Genomic DNA, 19006 nt, shown 5'->3' on the forward strand with positions numbered 1-19006 from the left:
ATATTCCTTCACTTTTGCATTATTGCCTCTTTTTTCCTGTCTTGGCACCATTATAAAAACCCTTTTCACCTGTCTTAATAACGGCTCTCCCCTTGACCACCAATGAAACAAACAATCCAAATATTGAACATTGGTAAAGCCCGAATGACAATTTAAATCATATACAAACTATCCTTTGTGCTTTGTGTGGAGACAAATTAGAGTTTCTGAAAAACTTAGAGTACTGGCTAGAGAGTAGAAGCTGTCCAGAGGTGGGCACCAAAGCTCCTCTCAGGGTGGCTTACTGGGAGAAAGCTACTAAAATTCTGACTCCACCTCAAACACTAAAGATGGCAGTTGGAGGCTTGGCTTGGGCTGAAAGGGACTGAATCCAAAAAGGTGATAAAAGTAGCAGGTGTCAGAGGGGTGGGATATCCCATGAGGCAATGATTTTGGTATTACAAGTATTACAAGTAATTACTTGTGTTCTTTACATCACAGTCAATGATAAAGCTATTTTATTCATGGTAGAGAAGAACTTCTTGAACAATCAGTCCATTTAGATTTTTCAGTAAAAGTAATACTCATAAATTGATCAAAGCACATTCTTTTAGAAAATGAGTTCTTTAAAACCTCCACAATCTTCAGAAGGAAGATGCCAATGAGAATTTGACAGATCAAGCTTTCTTTGCAAGATTAACTCTTGCTCTAGTTTAAGGATTTTCCAAACAGATAGGATATTAACACTAGATTATTGAAATTTGTATCAATCTGCCAGTCATGGGAACTTCTCCTTTACATTTTTAAATTAAAGCTGGTAATGTAGGATGTGAAATGCTCACTTTAAACAAAAAAAAAACTGTAGCTTGAAGAGTAAAGTCCCTACAAAAAGGATAAAAGCTTTTCCAATAGAGCTCTCCAAAGTTATCAATATTTTCATCAAGTTAAAAAGATGAGACTCTTTGAAGGTAGAAGAAACAAAGGAAAATATTTAGAAATACCTTAAACCATCTCTTTACTTTTTTTTTCCAGCATGGCTGAGTCAGAAAGAGCTTTGATATCAGTTGGAAAAATTTCTACAAAAATATACCTGTGACCAATAAAACCATTGCTGAAACACTTTGTTTTTTAGATTAAATACTTTTTTCTCAATTTTATATAATTTGATTTTGTTTTACTATAGTATTTTGTTATTATTGAATACTATTTTAGTTCTTTGAGTTTATATACCAATAAGATTTTTAGAATGAGAATATATATGTATATATATATATACACACACACACACACACACATATATATAGGTTATATTTAACAAACTTACATTTTTATTGATGTTTGTAAAAACAATTTTATTTGAGGGGCAGGCATTGTGGTGTCCACTGCCTCTTGTGGTTAAGCTCCACCTGGGACCTGATATCCCATACTAAAATGCCTGGGATAGAGTCCCACCTCCACTTCAGCTGCATCTTCCTGCTAATGAGCCCGGGAGGGAGCAGACAATGGCCCATGTACTTGGATTCCTGCTACACATGTGGGAAACCTGGATGGAGTTCCAGGCTCCTGGATTTGGCCTGGCCTAGTCCCAGCTGTTGTGGGTATTTGGGGAGTGATCCAGCGGAAGGGAGATCTCTCTCTCTCTCTGTCTCTGTCTCTCTCTCTCTCTCTCTCTTTTCCTGTCATTCTGCCTTTTAAATAAATAAATAAATCTTCAAAATTATATTTGACCTATTTGAAATGGGCTAAAATTGTTTTTCTCTTTTTATTATGAAAATATTCAATAAAATGCCAGTGTTTGTACTTGAATCTCAGTGTCATATTAAAAAAGATAGAGAAATATGATATTGTCTTCTTGCAATTCCAACCAGCAGAGTTTTCTCTTCTCAACTACATAAAAGCTTTACTCAGATAGTACTTGTGATGTACTGAAATTGGCTTTTACTGGTTCATGAGAGTCAATTGTTAAAAGTTTCAAAAAATATTGTAAATCAGTTGTTAAACACAGATATTATTTATTTTTTAAAAGATTTATTTATTTATTTGAAAGTCAGAGTTACACAGGGAGAGGAGAGGCAGAGAGAGAGAGAGAGAGAGAGAGGGAGAGAGAGGTCTTCCATCTGATGGTTCACTCCCCAAAGGCCGCAATGGCCGGAGCTGCTCACATCTGAAGCCAGGAGCCAGGAGTTTCTTCCAGGTCTCCCACACGCAGGGGCCCAAGGACTTTGGCCATCTTCTACTGCTTTCCCAAGCCATAGCAGAGAGCTGGATTGGAAATGGAGCAGCCAGAACTCAAACTGGTGCCTATATGGGAAGCCGGCGCTTCAGGCCAGGGCGTTAACCCACTGCGCCACAGCGCCGGCCCCAAACACAGATATTATTTTTTTTATTTTTTTTTTAATTTTTTTTTTTTTGACAGGCAGAGTGGATAGTGAGAGAGAGAGACAGAGAGAAAGGTCTTCCTTTTGCCGTTGGTTCACCCTCCAATGGCCGCCGCGGTAGGCGCGCTGCGACCTGCGCATCGCGCTGATCCGATGGCAGGAGCCAGGTGCTTCTCCTGGTCTCCCATGGGGTGCAGGGCCCAAGCACTTGGGCCATCCTCCACTGCACTCCCTGGCCACGCAGAGAGCTGGCCTGGAAGAGGGGCAACCGGGACAGGATCGGTGCCCCGACCGGGACTAGAACCCGGTGTGCCGGCGCCGCAAGGCGGAGGATTAGCCTAGTGAGCCGCGGCGCCGGCCCAAACACAGATATTATTAAAATTGTTATATCAATTTAAAATTAAATACATTGTATTAAAACACATACAATAAATATTTAAGATATAGCTTCTTGATCATTTGGCCTTATTTTATTACTATATAAACTCCTGTAGTTATTTACATCTGTTGTATTATTATGGTGGGAATATTTTGTGTGTGTTGTGATATTGTGTTTTTTCCCCTATTCTGTTCAGTGACACCTTGTTGATAGTTTGCAAATGGCCATGGTAAAAGTATTTTCCCACAAAAATTGGCAAATGTTCTAAATCTGAGGTTTTTTTATTGATTATCTAGACATAGGATAGTGATGGGCAGCACATTAATAATGTGTTTTAAATTGAAAAGTGTGCTGTGTTTGTAACCATTGAATAGCAAATAACACAGAAATGTGAAGAAATATTTTTACAGAATTCTAAAACTATTTTAAAAGAATTTCTTCATATCATTGAGGAATAAATGAATTTCTCACATCTATATTCATTATGTTATTCTACATAATAATGTGAAAGGAAATGTCAGCTGCCATTGATGTAACTATACTGGTTTGTCAGTTGCAACTGTAGGTCAGCTATAAATACAAGAATTCAGCAAAAATCAACACAAACATTCTATGAGAATCAATTTGCTATATGGAATTCATGATATAGAGTATTATATACTTTATTATGTATTAATTATTATATATCTTTTACACCCACGAAGTTTGTAATACATTTATATACTATGTAGGTTTATACTGCCCCAACCTCAAGCAAAGAGGTTTTATTTTATTTTATTATTATTTTTTTGACAGGCAGAGTTAGACAGTGAGAGAGACAGAGAGAAAGGTCTTCCTTCCGTTGGTTTACTCCCCAAATGGCTGCTACGGCAGGCCCACTGCACTGATCCAAAGCCAGAAGCCAGGTGCCTCCTCCTGGTCTCTCATGCAGGTGCAGGGCCCAAGTACTTGGGCCATCCTCCACTGCCTTCCTGGGTCACAGCAGAGAGCTGGTCTGGAAGAGGGGCAACTGGGACAGAATCCAGCACTCCAACCGGGACTAGAACCCAGGGTGCTGGCGCCGCAGGCGGAGGATTAGCCTAGTGAGCCACAGCACTGGCCAAGAAAAGAGTCTTTAAAAATTATTTATTTATTTATTTGAGAAGGGGACAGGAGATAGAGCTTAACAGAGAAAGAAAGCTCCCATTTCCTAGCTGGCACCCTAAATACTTATAACAGCAAGAGCTGGGCCAGGACCAATGTAGGGGCAAAGCTGGAACTCAATCCAGGTCTCCCACATGGGTGACAGGAATCCAAATACTTGAGCCATCATCACTGCCTCCCAAGGTCTGCATTGGCAGGAAGCTAGAATCAGGAGACAGAGCCAGGGATTGAACCCAGATACTCCGGAGTGAGACATGGACATCTTACCTGGTGTCTTCACTGTTGGACCAAATGCACATTTTAGGAACTTGGTTTTTAAACATTTAGCAGCACACCACTGATAGTAAATCAGGGCAATCACGGGATTTTTTTGCCTCTGTTTCTGGAGCTGGGGATTATATAACTTGTGTTTCTGTAGAGTAAGCAGCCTCTGCTCTTTCTAAGGAAACTACAATCTCTTTCGCCCTGTGGGAGTGGAACTCTCAGCTGCTGCTTTTTGAGAGACTTTGCACCAGACCCGTGGCTCTGGTTAATACTCTGCATTTCTATTCTGATTGTGGCTCACAATTATGCCTATATTGATTTTGTGGGTCACTATACATTAAGAAATTAAAAAAATTATATATCCATTGTTAGAATTAAGAACAAATAGGAGAGTTCAGAACATGAATGCATTGTGCATTGTAGCCTTGATTACCTCTTCGAATACTGAGGCCTACAGCAGCAAAGGTGAGTAAAAGATGATACAGTGGCTCCTCTCCCTATGACAGTCCTAGTCACTCCTTAACTTTAGCACCTCCATTCCTGCACATCTTTCCCCTCACCTGTCTCCGTGCCTATATAGAATTAAGTGTTCAGCCTCTTCCTTTTACATAATTCATTGTTTAGTTCAACAAATATTTTCTGTTTCTAGTGTGTTTTCAGTGTGGTAGGTGCTTGTCCACAATGGTGATAAGGAACATAAACTCCAGTGGAGGGGCAAATGTTAATTAAGCAATCATATAAATTATAAACTGTGATAAGCTATGCATAAAAGTGCAAGGACTTTGATTGCCTCTATCAAGAATTCCAGCAAAGATTTCACTAAGGTTATGATATTTGAACTAAAATTTCAAGGTTGAGTAGAAATTAATGATGAAAGCACTGGGCAATGAGGACAGGAATAAAGGTTCGTGTGTTTGGGATGCTAACAGTGGGGACATAAAATGCCCATAAATTAAAGTGGGAAAGATATTCAGGGCCCAGAGCTTTGTGTAGTTGATTGATTTGCTCTGCCAAAATTTTTTGTAAGACATTGCTTTTCAACAGTTGTTCAGAAGGCAACCAAACTGTGGGCCACTAAGTTAGAAAGCTGTTCGTTGTGCAGTCCAGGGAGATATCATGGGCACTTAGACTGGGAGGCAGTGATGATATTGGAGAAAAGTGAACGGTAACAGAGATACTAAGGAGGCAAAATTGATGGAACTTGGCGATGGACTGTATCAGCAACAGGTAGTAAAGACGAGGGCAGTTTCAGGAATATCTTACTGATTCCGGTCATAAAAAACTGGAAGAGTGGTGCCAATCACTGATTCAGAAAAGGTTGACAGAGGACCCAGTTTGAAGTGTGATTTTGGATATTTTAAGTTTGAAGTAACTGAGCCCTCACAACGGAAGTGTTCGTTGGTAGTTAAATACACCATATTTGTGTCCATATAGTGTCATCATTAGGAGCTCGTGAGACTGTGAACTCTCAGACTAGGAGAAATGTTGTAGCACTCATAATTCTCATTTTCAGGCAGCTGATGCTAACTCTCATCGAATAGTAAGGAGTTTATTCGAAAGATTGGATGTCTTTATGGTGACAAAACCTCACCTTAACTGCAACTGCGACCACATGTCATTTCTGCGCCTTGATCTCCACCAAAGATACTAAGTCTGCAGACAGTGTTGGTGAGAGGCAGAGGTGGATGCACTGGGTGGGTGCATTGGCTGCCTTAGCCTGTCTGCAAGATGACTGGGCATCTGAGTGTATCGAATTTTTGGCTCCTATGAGAGAAGATGCTTTTGACCTTCTACCAGATAATAACGTGGAGACCACCCCTCTGCCATGCAAATGGGAAGAAATAAAGATTCTGGATGGCTAATACAAATGGCAGATTTCCACTTACACTTATCTTATTTACTGTTGTATACTTAGCATCTCAAGAAGTAGTAGCTCATAATAAATAATAAATAATTGATTTTGGATTGAATTTTTAAATTATGAGTTAAAGTAATATACGTTTTGGTCACTTAGATTATTACTAGATCATATGTTAATTAAATTTATCTGTGTAACGTAACCAGACTGAGACATTCTATAATTACAATGATAATTTGTAATTATAATCCTCCAAATATTTCTTATTTGGAGGATGTAGAGCACATTTCAATACCACAAGTATTTTAGATATTTTGCTTAAGGAAAACATTTTTTCATTTCTCCTTTCCGACCTGTGTCTTATAATGCTGAACAAATAAATAATATTTGACATTTCCTATTGTTCCATGGTGCGTTTTTGTCATAGAACTTATTTCACATTCCATCAGTCCCATTCAGATTGATGGAGTGCAATCACCTAGCATTTCTTTTTCATTCTTCCTTTTTAATGTTTTGGGTCTCTTATGTTTTATTTTCTCTTTCATAAATTTGGAAAAAATTTGAAAAATTCTTGCTGTCTTTATAAACTATAATAGCTAAGGAACAAAGATCCTAGTTGAATCTTGTTTATTGATGGTGATGATTAATGAGGGAGAAATTTCTTATTAAATTGAGAGTGATCTTACTAGATCATTTCTCACCTAGACATGCAAATTAGCCAATTTTACTGTCCTAATTCTATTTTACTTCTCATATTTTGGTCTAAAAGGAAGGCTTTTACTTCCTTTTTCTATAAATGTGGCAATTTTTTGAAACTAATGTTTTTATGTTTTTTTCTAAGACATGCTGTGTTGTGATACTAATTACCTGATCATTTAACTCAAACTCTTGTGGTAGTTTGTACTGTGTTCTTTATGCAGGGAACCATATGTGTTAGAACATTCCTCCCTGGGTACTTTTAGGCATTGGCCAAATGAGAACTTCGGGAAGGATTTGGAAGGCAGAAGTGGAGCAGTGATTGTCACTCTGGAAATCCGCATGGTGGTTACAGAAAAATGCAGACGTGTTGGCAGGTTCCAGCTGGCCCTCGCTCTGCCTCTCGCTTCTCCTTCTGTCTGCTAACTGTGGTGGGCCCTGGTCGCTTCATGCCCATCCCACACTCTCTGAATAGACTGTTCTTCCCATAGGTCTCATGCACTGTCCTTACTCAGGCTAATTTCAGGGGCTGCATGTGCTTGGCTTCTGGACTGGTTGCCTGGTTATTCTTATTCTGATCCTCTGACTTCCCTCTTGGATGTCCTCTTCTCTAAGTGTGTAAGGTCTAACTCCAATAATAAATCTCATAGCCCATCACTCATGGTGGGTCAGCTTCCTGGCTGAACCCTGACTGACTCAATAATTCATGCTGAAGCTTATTCTGATACCTTTCCTTTGCCACTTGTTCTTTGTCATGCTTACTGTGACTTTTTTTTTTTTCAAATTCTAGACTGTGACTTTTTTTTGCAAATCCTAGACTTTTCTTTTGACCTCCATAAATTTGATTTCCGTTGTTAGAAAAAGCTCTAAATTAATTTTTCTAAAGTTATTCAATGTTCTCATTTTAGTGCATGCTGTGTGTAACAAAAACCATAATCATACCTTAAGTATGATTTTTAAAACTGGAGACCTGTGCAAAGTCATGTGGGGGTGTAGTACCATAATAGTTAGCAATCAGATGATCTCAGTTGAACTGTATAAAACATTTATTCATACTGCACACTTTTAACTGGAGGTGCACCTACATCAGTTCATTTGAGTTCTTAACAAAGATAATGTGTCTAAAAATAGATTAAAGAGCCTGCTTTATGTTTTTTTGATCAAGATTTTGAAATGTGGCTTTGTTTCATGTTTACTCTTAATGGAGGGTGAAATGTGTATTGTTCACTTGAGAATTGGGACATATGGATAAATCTGTCACAATATATTCATTAGATGTATGGAAAGCTTCAGTTAACAGACTAAAAACTAATGTACATTAATTGCATGCATAATAAACTGAATTTTCTCATTTAACTCTTAAAATAAACTTGTGCTTGGTCTAATACTCTTATTTTCAGAGTTTTAGAGAGTACAAAACTGAAGCATATATAGATAACTGGTTTATATAAGGTCATGGAGACAATATGCAAAGTGGGTTTTGGGCCAAGGCTATGGGACTGTAGTGCTCATGTGCATCAGAACTGGAGTTGCCTCCCAACTACCTTCCCAGTGCAGGGTGGTGAGGGGAGGGTGAACCTTGAAGTCAGAAGTGCATAGCCACATGGCCTTCTAACTGGTGAGTTTGAGCTTATGACTTTTTAATTTGAGAAGTGTGACAATAACTACATACACTCCCCGGGTAGTAGTGACATTGTTGAAAAAATGCAAAGCACATTATAATTGAGTAATTACTTTATTCCCTAATAATATGTGAATTTTTTGTATACTATGCTTAGGAATAGAATATGTGCTTAAAAAACAAAGACCAGGTGGAAGCATTATCCTATCATTTCTATATCATTTCTATATAGAATACATATAGCTTAACTTAAAAATAAAAAAAAAACTGAAGTAATAAAAATAAGAAACACAATCAGTGTTGTGAAATAATATTTATAATAGCAAAATTGGACCCCTAATCTCTGACAATGAACGAATGTTAAGTAAACTTTGTTACATACTCTTTTTAAGGTCTATTTATTTGAAAGAGTTACAGAGAGAGAAAAACAGCAAGAGACAGAGACTTCCCATCCGCTGGTTTAGTACCCAGATGGCTGCAAGGACAAGAGCAGAGCCAGGCCAAAGCCAGGAGCCAGGAGCTTCATCCAAGGGCTCCCACTTGAACAGAAGGGATCCAAACACTTGGGCCATCCTCCACTGATTTTCCCAGTTCATTAGCAGGGAGCTGGATCAGAAGTGGAGCAGCTGGGACACAAACTGGCACCCAGATGTGATGCTGGTGTCACAGGTGGTGGCTTTAACAGCTACGCCACAACTTGGGCCTCTGTTACATATTCATGGAATGTTATGTAGTCATTAAAATATGAAGAGGTTATTACATGGGTCATTTTTAATATTAATGGAAAAGTAAGATACAGAATACTACATACAAAAAGACATGAACTTAAAGGTAATACTTTAAAATCTCAACAGTAGCGAACCAAAAAGTGAATTTTTTCTTGGTTTCATTTTCCTGTTTTCTAAATATTCTATTACTTTAAAATCAATATAAGCTGTGAACTGCTATTGAGAATGACACTGTTTATTCATGGGTGTGAATCCCGCAATAAAATGATAAAGAAGCTAATAAATTTCATTTTATGTCATTGGTAAAACAGAAGAAGTACTAGAGCAAACTTCTCTTCTTGAATGGTTGGCATACATTTTCTTCCCTCTTTTTCTGTCCATTCCTCTCCCCTCCCCCAATTATTGCAAGGTGTAAAGGTGCTGTCACCAGGGCAGCATTTCATTTTCTGCAGAGGAGTGCATGCAATATTTATATAGTATATATCATTGCTCTGAAATCAGTTTGTGATACAGGGAGCCTGAACCCTTCTACAGGGCTGCTGCTTTCTGTTTAAAGAGGCATCCTTTCATTGCAGTGTAGTAATGGCCGTAGTACTTTAGCAAATAGCTATAAAACATGAAAACGTCCTCCTTTCTTGTATTAATCCATCAGGAAGCTTTCAGAGATTCTTCTTGTCTAAAATATTCATAGGCAGCAAAATGTCCTGAATGCCCTACAGAATTTGTGCAGAGCCAGGCAGATGATTGATAGTGAAGTTCTGTTCTGAGTCACTCACAGTATGTAATTCTATTTGTCTTGCCAAATACGGGAGAGCAGGCAACTCATAAAAGGTAAAGGTAACAGACACCATATTTTCTTACATTTGAAATAGATCTTGGTGTCTCCACTTCACTGTACTCCACTAGATATAACAAATTTTTATTAAATAAAATAAAAGGCAGTTGAGCTAGTCTTTAGAGTAGTATAAAGTTTTATTAAGCAGATGTCATTTATTATATTACACATTTCTCCTTGGCATATATTTGCCTGTATGGGTATATCTTAAGCAAATGATGTTCAAAAGTTTAATTAAAATAAAAGCAGTCAGGGTGCCTAGTTCAAGTAAGGTATGAAATAACATTCAATGTATTCTTTAATGAATAGAGGTCAATCCCCATCTTCCAGTATTTTTGACATTAGTATTTTTAAGCTATCATTCAGTTTTTCATTAAATTGGTGTAAAAACTGAAGTTCTGATCAGGTTGATCTCATTAAGTCAGGTAATACAATAGATGGGCATTTGGTGACATTGCAGTTGCTAGCAAGATTTAGTGCTCTGAGCTGCTCTCATGTCCTGAGGGCAGGGGTCTATCATGTGCACTTATACACAAATCCCCGAGTTTTGACTGAGTCAGGATCTTAGAATCAAGTCTGGAGGACTTGATTTTGGTTTGTATGCTTCAGTATATAAACTCATTGTTCATGGCAAGTATTATACTGCTTTATATAAAAAATGAATTATGATGTATAGGAAAGATAGAACAAACTAATTATAGTAGTTATGTTTATATTTTCTATAGGGAAAGAATCCCACACATACAGAAATATAGCATCATCGTGAAGACATTGTTGATATATGAGTTGATTCAATTCAGTTGGAATTACTGCATATGAAAAGGAAACGTGGGAAGCATTAAAAGTGCTTAATTTGGTACTCTGTAATCAGTTAAAGAGTAAGAGCCATATTTTGGCATTATTCAATTTTCAGTCCCATGAATCACTTTGCACATAGTGGGAGCATTCATAATGCCCCATTAAGCAAAAACCCAGAAGAGTGTCACATTACAGGCAATAGCCAGTTAGACAGAATTTACTAGGCAATGCTATTTCAGAGGAAATTCCATAGTCCTTAACCTTTGAGATTTATTTTGGCCAGATTTATTTATTTATTTATTTATTTAATTATTTTATTTATTTTTTACCGAGTTCTCTTGCTACACTACTTTCATGCTCAACATATGCTTTAAGTGTGTTTATTCCTGGCATAAAAATATGGTTATGATAATGGGTTAGACTTCCACATTTACTAAGGTTCCTCCTGATGCTCCAAACTCAAAATCTTCTTGTCCTATGTCTCTGTTCTTTTTCTGAAAGTTTCTGCATCTTATGCTTTAATAATGGGTCTAATCATGTATATTTTTAAAGTTTCTGATTTTTAAAAGAGTTGCTTAAGAACATGATTGTGCTTATGCTGGCTAAGCCCTCCAATTGGAACCTGCCTTGCCAGCTATGTATTAGCTATCTCCTTCCAATCCATAAAGTTTCTCCCAGACCCCTTTCCAGGAGGCAGATTTGAGTCTCCTGCTTTCTCCAGGCCAGTAATAAAACTTACCCTCCTTAGAACACCAGCACCCAAGACTGCTCCAGTGTACAGTGGGCATTCCACAGAAGTTACCTTCCAGTATTTGAGACACAATATATCTTTTCTCTGAGAAATCTACTCACTTAGCAAAGAAAACTATCTGCTGACATAAGCAATCAAGGATGTATGCACATGTCTAGCATATCCTGAAAACACCTTTTTGATTGTAATTTGTTGAGAGTTTTTACACACGTGCCACTGAGAGAGATGAAAGTTATTTTTGAAGTGGTAAAAAACTAAGTGGAATTTATGCTTTTCTTAGTCTTGTAGGTTAGTTAAGATGAAAAAAAGCATGTAGATGAGAATGCACAGATTAGTCTACTTCAAAATATTCCAGATTTTAAATTACCTATTATAATTACTAAGCTGTTTATGATTCTTAAGAAACATTAAGCCAGTGTGAATTTTTTGCTGGTTTTAATCAGATATGATTATAATATTACATATTATGGAAATATTTTTAGCTTTTTTGTGTGTGTGTATGTGTGTGTGTGTTTATGCACAGATTTTCCCTAAGTTTGACCTAATATTCTTTAGTCCCTTGTTTTTCTGAATATCTAAATAGTATGTACAGCTAGATTTAAAAATCAGCAGATTCCACAGGTACGTGATGTGATGCCTTCAGGTGATGAGCACTTAGGTTTTTCATACAGCTTGGGTATTATGGATAATGCTTCAGTAAGAAACAGAGTAGGATGTCGGCTGCCAGGGCCTGCTGGAGGTGGGGAAATGGAGAAATGTTGGTCGAATGGTGGAAACTGTTAGATGCATAACTTCTGGAGATCTAAAGTCTGGGATGGGGACCACAGTTAGTAGGAATGTCTGAGAATAGATCTTAAGTGTTCTCACTCACACACAATGCTAACTGTGGGAGGTGATGTATAAGTTAATTAGCTTGATTGAAAGAATAATCATACAAGATCTATCAAAACAAGGCATTGTACACTTAAACTATATACAATTTGTTTTTGTCAATTATACCACAATAAAGCTTAAAAGTAAAAAAGCTTAAGAACAAGAATTTTGGAGAACTTATTCATTTATTAAAAAAATATTTAATGAGCTTCTCCTCTATATCAGGTGCTCTACTGGACATGGGGACACAACATTTTAGTAGAGAAAGCAGAGAATGATTGCACATTCTAGTAAATAGTTCAGTAGAAGTAGAGTGGGTGCTGATAGATGGCAATGGAGAAGGCCAGGGCTCAGGCAAAGCATCTCTGGGGTAGTGCTGTTTCAGTTGGAGCCTAATGATGAGAGGGAGCTGGTTGTGCATGCAAAGTTCCCAAGGAAGGCTATTCCTGGGAAAAGTAAATGCAAAAGCCCTGAGATGAGACCAGGTTTACATTAAGGAACAGAATGGATAGTTGAGAGACTAAAACCCATCAAGCAAGGGGGACAGTATTATGAGGTGAGTTAGAGAGGTCGCAGCCAGATTGTGGAGGACTGTGGACTAATTTTATTCTAAAAGAAGTGTAAAGTTTTTGAAGGGATGTAAACACGAGAAGGACGTGATCTGACTTAAGTTTTATAAAAATCATCCTCCTACATTCCAAATGTATATCAAAAGTTTTAGGGGAACATGAATGTAAAAATGAGAAATTAGCAATAATCCAGAAAAGAGATGACAGTAGTGGTGTCAAGTGATAGCAGTGGAGTGGTAGAGCAGTATACTGATTCAGAATATTATTTATTTATTATTAATATTACTTATTTAAAGGAGGGATTGAGGAGTAGAGAGAGGGAGGGAGGAGAGAGAGAGAGAGAGAGAGAGAGAGAGAGAGAGAGAGAGAAAGTTTCCATCTGTTGGTTTACGGCAAAATGCTTCCAACAGCTGTGGCTGGACCAGGGCAGAAGTCAGGAACCAGGAACTCAATCCAGTTGGCAGCAACACAGTTACTTTGGTTGTCACCATTCTTCCTAGAGTCTGACTTAGTAGGAAGCTTAAGTCAGGAGCCAGAGCTAGGACTCAAACCCAGATACTGCAGTGTGGGTTGTGAACATCTCAACTGCTAGGCTAAATGTCTGCTCCCTGATTCAGAATATTTTTGAAGGTGTAATTGATAGGTTTCAACTGTGGATTTTAGAGGGGAACTCTGATATAAAGAATGCAAACAGTACTTTATACTTTGTGTTTCTGTGTGGGTGCAAACTGTTGAAATCTTTACTAAGTATATACTAAATCAATCTTCTGTATATAAAGATAATTGAAAATGAATCTTGATGGGATGAATCTTGATGAATGGGATGGGAAAGGGAGTGGGAGATGGAATGGTTGTGGGTGGGAGGGTGGTTGTGTGTGTGGGGGAAAGCCGCTATAATCCAAAAATTGTACTTTGGAAATTTATATTTATTAAATAAAAGTTAAAAAAAGAATGCAACAAAATGTGCAGTATTGAAATATGTGCTGACTGTATACATTTAATTTGACAATAGGAAGGAGTTTGCCTCTAAATGTCTGACCTTCTATTCCTAAGGAGATCTGACCTTATTTGGTAAGCTCTAGTTGATCAGATAAATTAAAGGCAGGCAGTAAATCTAGTGTTACAAGGGCATGCTTAGGAACCAGAACACATAGGTTGAGTTTCAGTTCCATCACTTGTTAGCTATGTGACTTTGGGAAAATTTCTTTTCTTTTCTATCCCTCAGTTTCCTCATTTGCAAGATGGAGTAATATGTGTACCTACCCAGAAAGATGTGACTAGTAAATAGAGCAATTAACCAAAAGTGGCACATGGCTAGTACTCAATTTCAGTTATTATTTTTAACATAAAATGCGCAGTTCAGAGCTGGATATCCAAGAATAATAAAATAATAAATAAAATTATAAAATGTCACCTCAAAAATTGAGATATTTGAGATTTATTTGGGATGAATTACATTAGTTTTCCACTCTTCTACTGAGGTTTAAAATTTTTAGGGTACTCACATCTTTTGCAGAAGTGAGTAGCTGCCTTAAAATAACTTGCTCACATATAAAATTAAAGTTATGTAGAAATTTTTTATTTACAACTATTAAATATATCATTGAAAATTTTGTTTTTCATAAGCTTTGAATAAAAGGTTTTACAAATCAGCAGTCTTTCTTAGTAATACACACTAGTCATCTACTACAAGAACCATGTTAGAGTAACACTTGGATTCCCTCTAGTTATTTCATTAACTGGTATTTCCCTGGAAAGTCTGTTTCTCTAAATGTGGTGTGGGCTGACAACACTGACTTAGAACAGAAGCAGCAGTGCCTCTCCATTCACTGATGTAGCTGCATGGGAGGTTCTGGCGACAGAGTGGGTCATTTCTATCCGCCTCTTATAGCTGCCCCTCTGAGGGGTACTTTGGAGCAGGAGTCGTATCAATGGGAGGCTACCTCATTAATGCTGCAGCCATCATCAGTTAAAACTTGTCCTTGGCAAGGATAGTCCCTCTTCCCTCTTGCTTGCTTGTACTGCAAAGGCCCGTTTTGAAAGAGTAACTTGATTTAGCTCTCTTTATTTATGGTTGAAAGGGAGGCAAAGAGAAATGATATGCACAATAATAATGAAAGGTACAATTAGCACTTATTGAGCACTTGTCTTTTTAAAATCAACATTATATTCAACCATTACGATTCTTGGAAAAATGAGGAGAAATTCCTTACGTCAAGTAAGTAGCATGCACCTGTCCTACTTTTCTCACTTGGTTCAACTTTTATTTTGCCCAATTCTGCATGTAACAGCACAGAGAAGGTCCTGAACATGCTGCTGAGGAATTGAGTTCAGGTTGTGGCTAGAGAAAGAGAGCTTTTGGAGGAAAAATGAGTATGTTTACATAGGAAGGGTTGCATGAAGAAAAGGCTCTGCAGGCATGTGTGGACTTGCCTAGAGGCAGTCCCACTGTGTGTATAATGGACCCAATTCTGAGTTGAATATTTCAGCTTAGACTTCTGCTTTGAGGCTGGCTTAAGGCTGAGCAACAAAGCAGAACTAGAACTGTACGTATCTTAGTTGTACTCTGCACTATCAAGAATCCAAGTGTGATGTTCTTAATTGGGATTTTGTGTCTATAGGTACAGTTACCCATGTGAATGATATGGAGAAAATACTACATGAGCCATTAGTTCAGTGGACAGATTTCAAATGAGAAGAAATGTGATATAGCTGTAGATTTATTATCTATCTATCTATCTATCATTTATTGTTATTATTATTATTAATTATCTGACTTTCAGGGCTGGGAAAACACCACTTGCATGGGAATTTGCTTATGGTGGAGGGGCCTCCATTGAATGGAAGCTGTTTGATGCTCTGGGGTTTTTCTTCTGTGGATAAGGGTTTATCAACTGGGGAAATTTGAATATCTGAGATGAGAAATAAAGGTAGCAGGGCTTAATAGGACTGTGAGAAGAATTTCTTTTCGCTGTGATACTTCTCTAATGCCTTCCAATGAAAATGCAATGAAAAATATCAATTAGAGGGTTGAATTAGTCTTTTTGACACTAAGACAGTTTCAAGGAGCAAATAGGTACAACCTTTGTTGTTAGTCTGTTCCCACATTAAAATTGCAGAGCAGAGAAAGAGGGATTGTGAATTTCCCACTCTGTCACTGAACATGGGCAAGAGGAGGGGCACAGAAAACATTCATCAGTTGGTGCTGGTGCTCTTTATGATGCCTGACATATGATAGAATTTCAAGAAGTTTGTTGAGTGAATTCTTTATATTTTTAGAAAGATTAAAAAAGAATGTTGCTGGAGGACATCTAAGTACAGGAAACACATAGAACTCCTAATAGACATGACCAGAAAAGATCTTCACCATGACACATTGTAATCAAACTCTCCACCGTAAAATATAAAGAGAATATTCTAAAATGTGCATGAGAAAATGCCAGATTGCTTTCAGAGGATCTCAAATTAGACTCACAGCAGACTTATCATCAGAAATCCTACAAGCTAGGAGAGAATGGTGAGATATAGTCCAAGTCTTAAAAAACTATCAACCCAGAATATTATACCCTGCAAAGCTCTTATTTATGAATGAAGGTGACATAAAGACCTTCCATGACAAACAGAAATTGAAAGAATTTGTCACCACCTGTCCAGCCCTACAAAGGATGCTTAAGGGTATGTTGCAAAGAGAAACACAGAGATGTGGTCATCACGACGAAAGAAGGTGAAGGCAGAAAATCTCCCTGGAAAAGTACACAGGAAATCCACAGTAAAAAACAGGAATATTTATGGAAAGATGGCAGAGCAAAGTTGGTACTTATCAGTAGTCACCTTGAATGTAAGTTCTCAACTCTCCAGTTAAAAGACACAGACTGGCTGAATGGATAAAAAAGAAAAGACCCCATTTATTTGCTGCCTGCAAGAAACACATCCCATCAACAAAGATACACACAGACCGAAAGTGAAAGGATGGAAAAAGATATTCCATGCTAACAGAAACCAAAACAGAGTTGGTGTAGCCATTGTAATATCAGAGACGTTAACACAAAAATTGTTAAAAGAGACAAAGAAGGTCTCTATGTAATGATTAAGGGGTCAATTAAACAGGAAGATGTGACTATTATACAGGTATATACACCTAATTACAGGGCACCTGGCTATTTAAAAGACATGTTAATGGATCTAAGGGAGAAATAGATTCCAATACAGTGGTAATGGGGGACATCAAACAACCAATTTCAGTAACTGACAGATCAACCAGACAGAAAATCAGTAAGGAAACAACAGAGTTAATTGACACTATAGACCAAATGGACCTAACAAATATCTACAGAACTTTTCATTATTCAGTGGCAGAATGCACATTCTTCTCACCTCACCAGTGCATGGAACTTTCTCTAGGATTGAGCACATGCTTGGCTATAAAGCAAACCTCAACAGATTCAAAAAAGTCAAAAATCATACCACACATCTTCTCTGACCACAGTGGAATGAAGCTGGAAATCAACAACTCAGGAATCTCTAGAACATATGCAAAAACATGGAGACTTAACATCATACTTCTGAATGAACAGTGGGTCATTGAAGAAATAAAAAAAATTTTCTGGAAACAAATGAAGAGGATAATACAACATATCAAAACTTATGGGATATAGCAAAAGCAGTGTTAAGAGGAAAGTTTATAGCAATTGGTCTACATCAAGATATTGGAAAGGCACCAAATAAATGAGCTATCTATGCATCTCAAGGACCTAGAGAAACAACAGAAAACAAAACCCAAAACTCATAGGAGAAAATAAATAATTAAAATTAGAGAAAAAATAATCAAAATTGAAACCAAGAAAACAATACAAAAGAACAGCAAACAAAGAGCTGGGTTTTCTGAAAAAAACAAACAAACAAAAAAACAAAACAAAAAACCAAAATAGACACACCATTGGTCTAACTAACTGAAAAAAAGGAGAGAGAAGACCCAAATCAATAAAATTAGAGATGAAAAAGGAAATGTAATAACAGACACCATAGAAATAAGATTCATCAGAAATTATGACAAAGAGCTGTATACCAACAAACTTGGAAACCTAGAAGAAATGGATAGATCCCTGGACACATACAACCTACCTAAATTGACCATTGAAGACGTAGAAAAGCTGAACAGACCCATACCAAAATGGAAATTGAATCATTAATAAACACTCTCCAATCAAAGCCCAGACCTGGGTGGATTTACTGCTGAGTTCTACCAGACATTTAAAGAAAAACTAACTTCAATTCTTTTTAAGCTATTTAAACAAATTGAAAGGGAGGGAATCCTCCCAAACTCTTCCTATGAATCCAGCATTACTTTAATTCCTAAGCCTGAAAAAGATACAAAAGAGACGAGAACTACAGACCAATTTCCCTGATGAACATAGACACAACAATCCTCAACAAAATTCTGGCCAATCAAATCCAACAATACATCAGAGAGATCATTCACCTGGACCAAGTGGGATTTACCCCTGGTATGCAGGGATGGTTCAACATTCACGAATCAATGTGATACATCACATTAAAAACTGAAGAACAAAAACCATATGATTATCTCAATAGATGCAGAGAAAATATTTGATAAAATACAGCACCCTTGCATGATGAAAATTCTAAGCAAATTGGGTATAGAAAGAACATTTCTAACACTCAAGGCATTTTATCACAAACTCATGGCCAGCATCTTACTGAATGGAGAAAAGTTGGAAGCATTCCCAATGGGATCTGGAACAAGAAAGGATGCCCATTCTCAGCATTGCTATTCAACATAGTCTTGGAAGTTTCAGCCAGAGCCATTAGGCAAGAAAAAGAGATCAAAGGGATAAAATTCATAGAAACTCAACAATATCAAAAGAAACAACCCAGTTAAGAAATGGGCATAGGACTTAAACAGGTATTTTAAAAGAAGAATTCCAAATGGCCAACAAACACATGAAAAAATGCTCAGGATCACTAGCCCTCAGGGAAATGCAAATAAAAAAAATGAGGTTTCCCACCTCACTCCCATTAAAATGGCTTTCATACAAAAATCAATAAACAAGTGCTGGCGAGGATGTGGGGAAAAAATTTCCCTAATCCACTATTGGTGGGAATGTAAACTGATG

This window comes from Lepus europaeus, chromosome 20, assembly GCF_033115175.1.
Source record: "Lepus europaeus isolate LE1 chromosome 20, mLepTim1.pri, whole genome shotgun sequence".
Lineage (NCBI taxonomy): Eukaryota > Metazoa > Chordata > Mammalia > Lagomorpha > Leporidae > Lepus > Lepus europaeus.